The sequence below is a fragment of the Salminus brasiliensis genome, chromosome 2 (genome assembly GCF_030463535.1).
Source record: "Salminus brasiliensis chromosome 2, fSalBra1.hap2, whole genome shotgun sequence".
NCBI classification, from domain to species: Eukaryota; Metazoa; Chordata; class Actinopteri; order Characiformes; family Bryconidae; genus Salminus; species Salminus brasiliensis.
In genome coordinates this window covers 18,310,558-18,324,335 of record NC_132879.1, presented here as the reverse complement: position 1 = coordinate 18,324,335, position 13,778 = coordinate 18,310,558, and the positions used below count along the sequence as shown (strand labels likewise).

At 40.3% G+C, this 13,778-nt stretch overlaps 1 protein-coding gene across 3 annotated transcripts in view; it reads left to right on the top strand.

The window, feature by feature from the left end:
* The first annotated feature begins 2,896 nt into the window (after positions 1-2,896).
* Positions 2,897-13,778, top strand: part of LOC140546067 (uncharacterized) — a 28,967-nt gene continuing 18,085 nt past the window's right edge. For 2 of the 3 annotated variants that reach the window (XM_072669206.1, XM_072669200.1), the window contains exon 1: positions 2,897-3,018. The gene's annotated coding sequence lies outside the window, so the exon portion shown is untranslated. Of the gene's footprint in view, positions 3,019-4,689; positions 4,947-13,778 lie in introns of those variants that run through there. The other variant, XM_072669214.1, reaches the window with a different exon arrangement.

Here is a 13,778-nt window from a genome sequence, read left to right as displayed (position 1 = left end):
TTGTTAAAGGGCTTTTACTCAGAGTGACATGAAAAATGTTCTGGAAAAGGTTCTGTCCTTGTTGTTTTCATTTTTTGTAAAAATACTGAAATTTTGAAGAAGAATAAAAGAAAGACAAGAGAGATATATTCTCCAGGGATGCTTGCATTTGTTTTTGTTTTTTTTGTTTTTTTTTTAATCAAATGTATAGCTTTTAATGCCTTATAAGACATCAAAAAAGAACAATAATCTAATTTTCACAACATCAGTACTGAAATATGACGTGCATTAACGTGGCATTTTGGCCTAAGACTGGCCTTTAGTGCAGTCTGTCATGGTAGCAACAGCTATATGTAATATTCTGTAGTGCGGCACTGCATCTCTTAACCTCATCAGGCGTGTCAGTTTGACTCAATCCATGATGTTATACTACTTCCGTCTTACTACAATACCCAGAAGGCATTACGTAAACACAGTACAGACCCTGCGCTACTCTTTACTGCTAGTAAAAAGCTTTTTACCCAAATTTCTCCCCAATTTAGCAGAGCAAATTAACCCCCTCACTCATCTGGACTCCTAAAAAAATCACCAAAGCAGTAGTAGTTCCTGCTACCGTCAATGCACATATCGCTGCTGCCCAATGAAAACCATGTATCTCCATTTTTGTCCATTTTTAGTTTTCCTCATCATTTAAACCCTGAAGTTACTCTTCCTGCTGTGTGATTACGTCTGGATGAATGGACCAATAGAAATGCTCCAAAATGATATGGAATTAAATATGTTACCATTGACTTCCATTGAAGGTTTAGGTAGTTTTTTCCTTCTTCTGTAAAGTTTCCATTTTGAAGATGTTTTTCAGTGAACAGCGGCAATGTACAGTGTTGGTTTAGAGAGTACTGCAGCACTGCTATATCTCTGGGGAGTTTTGACATTCTCATTTTCTGTGTAACTGATTTAATGGTATTAGTGCTAAAGTTCCAGAGCATTACAGTTGAGAGAAACTAGCTGATGTGTTTTCTTAGCAGCCCTGTGATGGTCTGTATTTCCATCTGGGTTTCCAGAAGTAATAAGACATTAATAGCAGGTTATAGTGGCTTCTTCCAGTAGTCCCATAGGATGACCAATCCACTTTCAGTACATTTTTTGTATCACAGTGATCGATGTGTATAATTGATATAGATTAAGATCTTGCTGTTCCTGTAGCATCTTTTATAATGTTTAAAATAAAAAAAATAGCCCAGAGCTGCCTTCAAAGAGGAGGCACACACTAAGCTGTCTCACCTACATGCAGTTTGAATACATTGTATCTCAGCTAACATACAAAAACGACATAAGCCCAGGTACAGATCCTGGCTGAACCCCATACCCCCCAGGAAAGGGAGAGAAGCAAATACTCACCTGCTGCCTGTGGATTAAATGTATTCATATAAAAAACAATCTTTGATGGAGATTTACCAGGTACAGCCTAATTTGCTCTAAAACTGACCCTTAATCTGCCTTTCAATTACTTGTTCTGCACAAGTGTAAGAAGCCCTCTTATGGTGAAGCATGGAATAGCAGTTAGGCCATTTCAATCTCAAAGCATGGCAGAGATTTCCCCCTCCAAATCAGAGGCTTAGTTCTTTATTTTCAGCAGATATTATTTTTTATAGATTATAAATTGCTCACTTTTTCTATAAATGAAAAAAATCTTTTTCCAGTCTGTGATTATGATTATGTTAAAGTCCTGATTACACTGGATGTAAATTCCAGAAGATAAAGCATGAGATACAGCTTTTTCACCACTAATAAATGATTGTAGCATGTAGGAATATGTGCGCATTATTAGTTAACAAACACAAATGATGTTTAAATAAAGTACTATGTCAATACACTAACATTGACAAAGCTCACACTTTTTACTCACTCAGTTAATGCTGGGACTGGGACTGCATGATGCAGTATTTGAGGATCTGTTAGTCTAAAAAAGACTAAATGCATATAAAGCAAACAGGCAGACAGAGATGCAATGACAACTGCACAACTACCTCAGAATTCACTGTCAGTGCTTCATTATTCATTGTTATTCAACAATAATTTGTAGCCCAAAACACAACATTTATACTGTTTAATGACTAGAACTACAATAACCTAACACTTTCACTCTACTGCTCGAGGCTCGAGGGAGTTTTCCACCCGCATCTAAGCTCAGGGTCAAGTGAGCATCACACTAAACACTTTCTCTAGCTGTCTACTTCTTTAGATGATCTTTACACTAAGCTGTTTTGGGGAAATTGGACCCCGGCTGACCAGGTACAGTATGCCAGTGGCTCTGGGATTCCCTGATTTGAAACATTTGAAACATCCCCTACCCTAAGCTCATGTATGGCTTAAAGGTTACCTGCTAAGGTCAGTAATCTTGAGACAGTAGGGGTGGGTGTTGAGAACCACTGGGGGACCGCATATACTGAGGTGAGTTTATGGTGAGCGCTAGAGGGCGCCGCAAGCTCATTTTCTCACATACATTAATTACAATCCTTGTATAACAGCGAGAATTACATTAAACTGGTGTTTACCTTTCATGTTTTAAGAGTTTCAGGTTTTATATATGATCCTTTCAGTTTGTAAAGTGGTATATCGCTTAATCGCGGAGCTGAACTATGATAAACCCATAGAATAATAAATGGTCACTTGCAATCTTTCTAATATAGCTGTATTCTTATGAGAAGAAACTTTTTAAGGTAGCTAGCTAACCAAAAGCTGAGTTTCTGCCACATACTGGAAAAATGTCCTCCTCCTACAGTCAGGGTGAAAGTTTCTGCTGCCCCCATCGATGCAAAGACACACACACACACACACACACACACACACACACACACACACACACACACACACACACACACACACCCGGTGTGAGACTCTCAACTGCTCACATGGAGCCGAGCTGAGTGGACGCTTTTCGGGGACACTTCGCTTTCTCTCCGTCTGTGAACGAGAGGAAACTATGAAAAACACCATTCATCTAACTGTCTCTGGAGCCTGGAAGATCTATCCTGAACGGTGAGCAGCTTCAGTTACCCCTTATTTCGGAGACCAGTGTTTATATCGCGTTTGAGGTGAGGATGGTCGCGGAGGAGAGAGCGAGTCAGTTGCTAGCAAGCTACAACACAGGACACTCGGGCTGAGTTTGACATGGAGTTGAGCTAGCTAGCTAACGCGGTTTCCGGAGGTCTAAAATGACCTTCTTTAGTTGACTAAACGGGAGATTTTTGTTAGAAGCAGCTGCTGTTGTCTTTATTCCCACTGATTTGATAGCGGAGCCGAGCAGCGAGTGTAACCCGGGCGAGGTTGGCTTCTCGTTCAGATTTTTCCGGTCCACCTTAAAAGGCGCTGCTGTTACTGCAGTGTTTGGGAGCTGTGCTCAGCCGCCCGTACTGTGCCTTTTAAGGTGGAACGGGACGAGAGAGTGGGAAGCCAACAAAAGCCCCTTTAATAGTTGTTTAGAGGTAGTTAAACGTTTAATACTCTTCAAAAGACGTTTCTGTCGCCTTAAAAAGAAAACTTTCTGTGTACATATAAGTTTTCCTTTAACCATTTGTTTGCCAGCTAGTCAATAGATGGTCCTTTACCCCAACTGGACTGTGGTCTTCTGAAAAAGCAGACTCCACTGCTTTTGCAAAACTAACTGTCAAGTATGAGAGAAACATGAGAAATGTCATATACTTTAATGGTACATTAACTAGACCAGTGTTTATTAGTGCTAGGACAGATGGACTGTATGGCAAACTGTACCTGTGGACATTTTTTACTAGCTATATTTAATAGTAGCTATATTAGTAGCTAGCTATGAGGATCTACTAGGAACTAGGACCACCCAAAACATCACCAATATTGCCTTAAAATACCTTTTAAAAGTGCAGTGATATCTATTCAGGGTGTCAGCACCGGTCCAGCGCAGTCTTTATAATGATAATAATAATGTATTTGATGAATGTTATGTAATGATACCCACAGTAACCCCAGAAAATATATTATGATGGACGTGATCACAAAACTGGTCAAATATGATCAGGATAATCTCGTCACCCTTTAGCATGTAATGCATCAGTGGGATTTCTCTGTCCGTTTGCTGCTTAGCCTCCATATAAACACAAACACACTGAAGCACAGGATGCACAGTGGTCACAAGGGTGTATTTCCTTCACTACCTAATTTCACACGGGTGTGGCACATTAGTTTCCTATTCAGGTCTCATATCTTTCATAGCTACAGCAATCGGCACAGGTTTGAGTGGAGTTTTCCTCCTCCAACACTTTGAGATCACCATGAGATGCTTCAGACGGTGCTGTGGTCTGCGCTGATGCAGAGTTTCCTGAAAGATGCTCATAACAATCAGAGACAGTCAGTATGCGGAGTGGTGATCTCCTCAGAAGAAAAGCATTTAAACTAGCAAAACTGCTGGTGAGGCTCAGAAGATGTGTCCATCAAAAGTAGGCCATGTAACCTTTATTTAGGGTGTCGGGCAAGGTCAGTCAGTCAGTCAGATGTTGGTGAAATGTAGAGCAGTTCACCCAACTGTGGTAATTCAGAGAAAGCCAAGAACTAGGGCTTTACAGCTGAGAGGTGATGCAGGCTGCTTTGCTGATATGCAGCTGGTAGGTCGTGTTCAATAGTCCCTCAGGCTATTGAGACCTAACTCCGATCTCAAACTAAAGCCTAATTATAGAGATGTGAACCCTTTTGTTTAGATGAGTGTGGTATGAGTCAGAGTCTCTCTTCTGTCTGACTGGTTTCACAAGATGCGTCACCCGCAGAAAGGCCTGAATACGGCAGTGAACTTAACCGATGTTGGTCTGCAGCAGTTTTGCTCTGACAGTGCGGAGTGTGAAAGAAGGAGCTGATAGTAATGCTCTCTGTAGAAACATTGCTGTAGGATGGCAGACGGAGAGTATATACACAAGGACTAAGGACATAACAACAACAAAAAGGTAAAGGTGCACGTATTTGTCACTGTACAGCGAAATGTGTCCTCTGCATTTAACCCATCTAGTAGTGAACACACACTCACACACACACATGTGTTCGGGGCAGTGATTACACACACACACCCAGAGCGGTGGGCAGCCAAAATACAGCATAAAAGCCTGCTCCCTACAACTTTTTTTTTTTTTTTTTTTTTGGACGTAATGTCGTTTTCCAAAGATGTCCTCCATGCCTGTGGTTTCTTTCCTGGCAGAAGGTTATGCGGCCCAAGGGATTATCAGGATGGAGCATGTTGGCATTCAGTCATGCTGCTGTTTTCTGGTTTCTCATTAAGGAGCTCTGAGTTCTGAAGGACAGGCCAGCTGAGGGATAAGTCGTATTTCACATGTGCAGGTGCCAGCTAGGCCCGTGCTGCATTACTTGAGGGCCCCATTACTGATGCAACTTGTAGCAGCTAGGCATACTTGTTCAGTTAGCATTAGTGTTTGCTTTTTACTGTATTACAGCTCAAGAAGTGCTTGCATGTAAGCGGATTAAATAACAACTTGAGTAGATGTTCAGATGTTTGGATAACTGTAAAAGTAGACTTGGCAGCTGAGCGAAATTGAAGGCAGCCACAGAACAAGTATGCCGTATCCCCTCTTCTGCTTTCCTCCTGTTGATATTCAAATAGTGATGAAAAAATGTCCTGCACTCAGGATGTTCTCATGCTTAAACTAGTCAAATGCTCGACTACCTCAGAGAAGCAGACACACAGCTAATACCATAACATCCTATAGATTTTTTTCCAGCATTTGTACTGATATTCGGACAATACTGACACCCCTCTGTACCCGCAATGCTTGTAAAACACTGTTGTATATCCGCTTGCTGAGTGGTCTTTTTCTGACTTGACGGGGGACAGAAGTCTTTAGTGTGTTAGTTCCTGAGTGCTCTCACTTAGGCTAACAGTGCTCAATCCTTATCGAACAGTATTCTCTCCCTACAAGATTGGCTAGCGGTGGGCAGTATGGCTTTATTTTTAGGTATCATGTCAAATGTTATTATTGTGATACACTATGGACATTCTGAGCATATAATGGTTATTGTCAGTGCTTAAAAAACCCTGATGAATTGTTTGTTTTATTCCAAACAGTGTAATTAGTCCTCTTTGATTGGAAGTAGTGCAGCAAGTGTTGAGTTGAAAATCTGTCTCTACTGCTGCATTTTGTGTGTGTCTCAAAATATTGTAATAAGCTAAATATAATTTATTGTGAAAAGGTTGACACGGGGTGCGTCCCAGTTGCGTAGGTTTTACTTAATACTAACTAGTTTAAGAGTATGTCATTTGTAATATAGATAATATAGATAGAATATAGAAGTGTCAAAGTTGAGATTACTTAAATATCCAAGATATATACTTAGAACTTTCTTTTTTTTGTGGGTGGTTACGATGAACACTGTTGGCCCACAGTGCAATGTGAAACAGACAGAGACGAGCTGATCACTAAGGCAAAATGAGGAAAAAATGGTCACTGCTGATGCAAGATCAAAAAAAACATATTTTCGTGTAGTGACCAAAACCTGCAACATTAAGATAATAATAAGATTATATTATATTTACCTAATAGTATTAGCGTGTAGTATGTGATTGGTACGTAGCCAGTGTCTAAAAAAATAAATTATTAATAAATAAAAATAAATAAATAAATAAATACAAAATGTAAATTAAATTTGGCAGTAAAAAATAAACCATAAAATATTCTAATGGGTGCACCTCTACTTAAACCAGGTTCAGTTGTAATTTAATGAACACCTTGCTGAAACCTTTGGCAACAATTCTGACCCCCGCTGTCAGTGGTTATTATCTGGTATTTCAATGGTACTGTGATAAATAACCGCACATTCTACGTTGGTGACTTTTGTGATGCTATGGACACTGTCCGTACTTCCACAACACTGACCATGCACAATTACATTATGAGTGAGCATACGTGTCCCTGTTTATTAGGCTGTAAATGAAACACTGGATAAAAGCTCTTTAACCAGGACACTTGACCTGAAACATTCCTAAATTATAAATTATAAATGATAAAAGTATTGTGTATTGAGAGAATATTTAAATGTTGTGATGTTATTTTTTCGCTAACATATACATATTCGTGACCTCCGCTCTTTTAATTAAGAGTGAGTTATTGGCACAGTCATTGGCGGTGAGCGAGAAAAAGGTTCTACTGCCTGAAATACTCAGGAAAAAAAGAAGGCATGTAGTTCTATATATCTGATAGCAGGATAACTCAGGCCTGTATTTTTCCCTTTAAGTGGGGGAGCAGTATTTTGTGAGATATATTTTCGTTTATTTATGGAAAATTGAGAGAGCTGATGTTATCACAGAGCTGCAGTGCTGTGCATGAAGTAATATGTGCTGAAAAAAACAACTTTCACTTGGAAATGAAAAAATCCTCACCCTGGTATCAGCATCACTGGGTTTCCTATTTCTGCTTGTGAAATTAGGAAAAGCCCAAACAAAGGCCACGATTTAAAAAAATCACTGTTAGTGTATTTAATTATTATGTATTACTTTGGTTCTTTGTTTCTGTAAATGTTTGAATCCAAACTTTCCATTCTGAGAAAAAGTCTTAGTTTGTTTATTAAAGGAAATGTATGTTTATTTTTGGTGCATGAGCAAGACCTTTTAAAGGGTACATCTAGTGGTGAAATAGTCACGGGGAAGTCCAGAACTGATCTGAAACTTTTGCCTAATGTTGCGGTGGCTTTTCTTTTAACTCCAAGCTATAGGCTATTGCATGGGATCCAGTATGACGGCTGTTTCACATCTCGCTGTGTTGAGCACACTTTCAGATGTGAGGAAACGTAAAGGCCCTCTGGGTTTAGGCCTGTGGCAGTCCACCGCTGGTGAGAGTAAATGTTTATATCCGCTAGGTCCTTTATACCTAGTGGCTGATTTTGTGTTCAGCCTAGAGAAACGTTATAGAACAGTTAGTCCCTCATATGTCACTGTGTGTTTTATAGTGGTCTGCTTGCCAGCATCCAGTCCTAGTTGACTGGGTACTTCCCAAAAGAGGGGACACCAGTATTGGGAAGGAGTCATATCCAAAATTGTTCATGTCCCTAAACGTTCTGCTCTTTCAGAGAGTGATCTATACATGGTCAAATATCAGTTCTGGATTAAATGAACATGATTGGAGTAACTACACCACAAGCTTAAAGGCAGCATTCTGTGAGAACTGGTAGGTTTTGCTCCTGGACTCCTGTAATACACTTTTACTACACTACTGTTAAAACAACTGATGTTTAGAGCTCCATCTCATGGTACACATGCATTTGTTGACAAGCTGAGTTATACAGAACTAGCAAAGATAAAGGTAAAAAACACATGGACCTGGCAGTGGAGTGATATTACAGGAGTTTACGTAGATATGGTCTTGTTCACACTCCACCAAAGTTGGGCTGCATCGATGACAGAGATGGCATTCTCCCTATCAAGACTGCGGTGTGAGTGTGTGCTGTTTGAGGCCCGATATCCATCTAAACTAAGATGTTAAGCCAAGTACCACTTATCATGATCTGGGATTTTTTTTTCCACCCTCCCTAGTTTTAGATTTTTACAAAATTTCCTCCCCAATTTATAGCTAGCCAATCACCCAGCCCACTCATTAGTACTCTCCCCATCACATGTACTGTTCCTGACAATGGGAGGATGAGGACTGACACATGCCTTCTCCAAAACATGCTCAAAAGGCTGACGGCTGACGGCACGCAGCATTATCCAGGATTCGAACCAGGGTCATTGTGGCAGCCCCTTAGTCCACTGGACCACTGGGAGCCCTTATCATTTTGACACAGGACTTGAAGGAGCTTGTTTAGACGAACTCTGGTTCAACCTCAACTCAAAATACAACTTTGTTTACCTGCCTCTAAACGCCTTCTGGCGCTCGCCTTGCCATTGTGTGCTGGAGGCAGGGAAGATTAATATGAACCAGTAATATCAGAGCATGGTTTCTCTCCCCCTTACAAAACGCCACCAGTCATTGAAAGAGAGCGCTGGCCATCACTTCCGTTCACAGCTGCATTATTTTAGATTTTGGAGTTCGACTCCCTCCTCCAGTGGGGGTGCCGCAGGTGTTGCAGGAGGTGATGAGTCCTCCATGGTTGACTGCAGTCTAGCGTCCAGCTCTGACTTCTCACCATCCAATCAAATCCCGGTGAATAAAGTCTGGTCCCGCCTACAGTGACTCCTACCTGAAAGTCCTGTTTTACTGGTAAGTACATCAAGAAGTACGGAAGGAGAAAGATGCTTTCTGATTCTTGTTGACTTTAATTAAAGTAAACAGAAACAGTCTCAGTCGTGAAATGAAACCAGGGCTCTAGTAGCTGTAGCTTTTACAGCCTTACAGTCTTACACTCTTGGTTCTGAGGATCAGTTCTGCGTTTGACTGGCTTTCTCTGGTGTCCAACGTTAAAAAAAATGAACACACATTAAGTAGGTTGTCGGTCAACCACACGCAACTGAAAACCATAGCATAACTAGCCCACTGGTTCACCATGACTTGCTCTCCGTCCTGTATGCAATGTTCAGCTTTAACTTCACCAAAGTGAACAACGCTACTATGTTGAATACTGGCAGTTTCCAGTGTAACGGTTCATGTGTTTTTCTGCTCAGTCCTGCAGTCTGCTGTGCAGCTAGTTCTAGCCAGACATGTTCTTGCACTAGCATGAAGGTCCAGTATCCATCAACACTGCTGTGCTCGCTGCCTGGTTGTGACCCGAGCTTCATAGCGTCTTCAGAGGGAGCAGTTCTATGGTACGAACAATGAGAGTGAATCTGCCTAAATGTAATTAATCAAATTAAATTACAATAATGCACCAAAAACGGATCCTAGAAACGTACAGATTTAAGCCGCAGTCACACTACACGTTCACAGTTTGCATCACCTCGCAAAATGACTCACTGATGAGAGCATGGTGCTGCACACTCGGGCACAGCAAATCAGTGTACAGCTGCAGCAGTTCTCTGCATGGAGCTAACTTAGAAATAAGCAGGCTGGAGAACACAGCTACCATAAACAGTACAAACACAAGTGGACTATACTCAAATATGCTATACGCTATACTCACCACGGCACAGTACAGCGCACTGTAAGCTAACTTTGGTGATACTAACTTACTGTTGCCTCAAACGATAACATTCAAATGGGAGCATAATAATAATAATAATAATAATATTAATAATTAGTGTCACACCGATACCATATCAGTATTGGCACTGATGCTGGCACTTACACTCAGTATCAGTAATCAAGAGCACCGATACCGTGAAGGTTACTGACGCCCTACATTTTTGTTTTTGCGTACGTTATGAAACCAAATGTTAAAAAAACAAAAAAACAAGTAAAAGCCAGTCATAAATAGTTCTTACCATCAAACAGACTTTTAATGGACCTTTTGCATCAACACTTTTTGTTTCCATGTGATGTTTGTTTTTGGTCCTAAAACCAAAAGTTAAGTTTAAAGGCCACACATTAAAGTTTAGTACCTTTTTACATACAGAGACGTGTACTCCAGTATGAAATTGCTGCATAAGCACTTTTTGTGTTTTATGTCTTATTTGGGATAAAATCGGCAGATATTTGAACATCTGGTATCGGTACAGAAATGGGAAAAGTGGTATCGGTGCATCCCTATTAATAATAATTGTACCAGATAATTACATACTTGTTACATTACAATAAGACACATTGAGTTTTAGTATAAAACTGTGTATAAAACTGCCAAGGTTGGAGTAGTGGAGGATTTGGATCAGCCTCATAGCTGAGGAGCTAACTTGGTGATTAGCACGCTGGTTAACCAACCTACAATAGACTGTAAAATCAAGATGACAAGTGATCATGTGTGCAATCTCTCTCTCTCTCTCTCTCTCTCTCTCTCTCTCTCTCTCTCTCTCTCTCTCTCTCTCTCTCGTTTATTTTGAGCCAGCGGGGAAGAAACGGACGTGCTTAGACACTTAGGCTAACCTTAGCGTTTCCTCTGTTTTATGTCTTTAGAGCTGGGCCGCCCCATTTTACAAAAGTTTGGACATCCCTGATTAAATTACGTGTTGTAGATTTTCTAAGTGAAACTAAGTACACATCTTCTGCAGAGATGCACTTTGACACACTAAAGCATAAGTACTGTTTAGCAGTCTAATTTAACATTGTGTGTGTGTGTGTGTGTGTGTGTGTGTGTGTGTGTGTTGAAAATATCAGCTACAATAAGTGTCCCCAACTCTGTCAGCGCTGTGTGACAAACACTTTACCACAATAGCGTTTCTGTTTTTACACCACGCAGACCTTCACCCTGCTTGGTCAGCAGCAGACATCTGAAATCTATCAGAGATGAAGAAAGTTATTTTTTTTAGCTTGTGATCTGATCATGTAGTGGTTTGTTGAGCTTTCTCCCCCCGTACTTTGTCAGTGTGGGTACTTTTCATTTAAGTCTTTACAAGGTAGTCATTTCACAGTGGCAGATGACCATGGACTGATAGCAGATATAAGTCTGATGGCAGGAGAAAACGCGGGCTGAGTTATCGGTGGGAGAAATAAGTAAGAATCGGAACAGGCAATGCATATTGCAATATTGATAATGAAATGCATGACACTGATATGATGTAGCAGTTCTCCATGAGCATGGAGTGTGTCCTTTTAGTACCTGAAACTTCCCTCAAGACTTGAATATTACGCTGGTGTTCTGCTACATGAGGAAACACAGAAATGTGCCTAATTATTATTCATTGACTCTGATTCTGTACTTGGTCAGCTGATTGCGATTGAATGTTTGTGTGTGTGTGTCTCTCTCTCTCTCTCGCTCTCTCTCTCTCGCTCTCTGTGTGTATGATGTATGCAGCGTTTCTTCAGCTTAGCTCCGAGTTCTGATGCGGAAGATATATAAGTGACATTTCAGGTTTGTTTGTTTTTCTTTATGTAAAATTTGCTTTGCTGTGAAAAGGCACGTGTGGTGCAAACGGAAGCAATCCTATATAACCTGAATATGTGACTGAAGTGCTGGTGGTTTTACATATTTTACAAATTAAATATCTCAATATGTAGTTTTGTCCTGATTTTATTATTTTTAAATTTTTTAATTCCTCATTATGCCAGCCCTGAATGTGATTCAATCCTGTGACCAATCTATTTTTGAAACTGCACACACTCCTGCTGTGTGATGTAAGCATGTTAACCTACCTTTGGCTGTACATCTGTGGCCTGTATTTTGTATTTGTCATTAGGGTCCACTTATATTGTGTAATTTTTATTTTCTAAAAATGCTCATCATTTATTGGACAAAGCCTTGTTCCAACCTCTCTGTATCCTATACAATTAAACAAGCTGTTTCTGTTGCAGCTTCTTTAGGACAGATAAGATCTGCTGAGCTCTGTTCTTGTTGGCTGTCCTGTATAAGTTCAGAAAGCACTCTGTGCTAAACACTCCTGAGAACACCAGTGGACGAGGCTTAACTGTGGTAGGCTGGAGATATGCAAATGAAGTGGTCATTAGGACATTAGAGGAACAGTGATTTCAAAACGGGCTGTGACAGCGACAAGAAGTAATGGCAAACTTGTCTGAGAGGACGCTGGCCATGTAATTTTTCCCAATTTTCTGATTCACTGACATTCACCTCAGCCATTGACTCCCTGAGCTAGTCAGCGCTTTTCAGCTTTGTGAATAAGTCATGCTGGAGTAGCCTCCACAGTTCTGACCCTTTCCCATGGTCTCTACTCATTCCTAACATAAGGTCCTTCAATACAGAGTTTAGAATGAAGGTACTACAGCAAAAGAATCACAGTAGATACACTAGTAAAAGGCATCCTAGCAGCACTTGTGTACTGCTCACACTCAAGTTTATCAGCAGAACTTCTGCGGGAAGTCCCATCAGATTCATATTTCAGGTGTGGTTAAGGATTATAGAGTTACACCTTTCAGCTGTAACACATTCAGCATCTTCAAACTATCCTGAGAGGTTTATATACAGCTAGTACTGTCATCCATTAATATTGTTAGACAAGTAATAAGTATAAGTAGATATCTAGGGAGCCTTTACAATGACACAATAATGTGTATAAAATAAATATGTATAAATATTGGTGTTTATTTAATGACTAACAGCTTCAGGAATATACAGGTTTGCTGAAATCACTGACAATGACTATAGGCTGTAAAACTGAACATTTAGAGATACACTGTGTCTGAATATTTGTACATTTCATAATAAGAGAACTAATGCTATTGTTTTTCTAATATGTTGGTGTAACAATAAAAACAATAAGAGTTTTAATAATACCACAGTTAGACTGGCTGAGAGATTCTGAGTGCCAGTGTTTCTCAATAACACTAATAAACTTGGACTGATAAACAATTTTTGTGATGCTCCACCTCAGCGGATTAATACTTAAAGGTGCGGTATACGATAATGAAAAACAGCTGTTGATATTTGACCTCAGCAGCAAAACAAACACACCCATCCCCTCAGTGCATCTTCAGAAGCTCCAGCCCTAAACTCAGATTAGCAAACTGTTACTGCGATTGCTGCTGCTAAGCTAACCTGTTGTGATTATCCGCCACAAACATTTACAACTGGGACAAAACAATACTGAACTATTTCTGGGAAACTCTGTGTTGCCCACCTATCCAGCAGAATTAGAGCAACGTCCCCTCGTTCCTTTTCATGCCTTTAACATTCGGAGGTCTCTCCACCATTCAAACGCCTCACTAGTGTTTACACGTCAACACCCTTGCCCATCCTTTCCTCTGTTCTATGCACAAGCACGAACACCCCTGTTGCTGATGGTCTGGAATAGTGTT